The sequence below is a fragment of the Penaeus vannamei genome, chromosome 11, assembly GCF_042767895.1.
Source record: "Penaeus vannamei isolate JL-2024 chromosome 11, ASM4276789v1, whole genome shotgun sequence".
NCBI lineage: Eukaryota > Metazoa > Arthropoda > Malacostraca > Decapoda > Penaeidae > Penaeus > Penaeus vannamei.
In genome coordinates, this window is record NC_091559.1 from 6,952,274 (window position 1) to 6,953,237 (window position 964).

The window sequence follows — 964 nt, forward strand, 5'->3', positions numbered from 1 at the left end:
GAGAAAAAAATACGGATTTATTCGCGAAATATTGGTTAGGCAAACATTTGCTCAAGATGTCACTGGGTTGTGAGTGGTTGTCGAGAGAAAAAGAAAAAAAGATACGGTTTTATTCGCGAAATATTGGTTAGGCTAACATTTGCTCAAGATGTCACTGGGTTGTGAGTGGTTGTCGAGAGAAAAAGAAAAAAAAATACGGTTTTATTCTGGAAATATTGGTTGGGCTAACATTTGCTCAAGATGTCACGGGTTGTGAGTGGTTGTCGAGAGAAAAAGAAAAAAAAATACGGTTTTATTCTGGAAATATTGGTTAGGCTAAAATTTGCTCAAGATGTCACTGGGTTGTGAGTGGTTGTCGAGAGAGAGAGAAAAAAAAAAATACGGTTTTATGCGCGAAATATTGGTTAGGCTAACATTTGCTCAAGATGTCACTGGGTTGTGAGTGGTTGTCGAGAGAAAAAGAAAAAGAAATACGGTTTTATTCGCGAAATATTGGTTAGGCTAACATTTGCTCAAGATGTCACTGGGTTGTGAGTGGTTGTCGAGAGAAAAAGAAAAAAAATACGGTTTTATTCGCGGAATATTGGTTAGGCAAACATTTGCTCAAGATGTCACTGGGTTGTGAGTGGTTGTCGAGAGAAAAAGAAAAAAAAATACGGTTTTATTCGCGAAATATTGGTTAGGCTAACATTTGCTCAAGATGTCACTGGGTTGTGAGTGGTTGTCGAGAGAAAAAGAAAAAAAAAATACGGTTTTATTCGCGAAATATTGGTTAGGCTAACATTTGCTCAAGATGTCACTGGGTTGTGAGTGGTTGTCGAGAGAAAAAGAGAAAAAAATACGGTTTTATTTGCGAAATATTGGTTAGGCTAACATTTGCTCAAGATGTCACTGGGTTGTGAGTGGTTGTCGAGAGAGAGAAAAAAAAAATACGGTTTTATTCGCGAAACATTGGTTAGGCTAA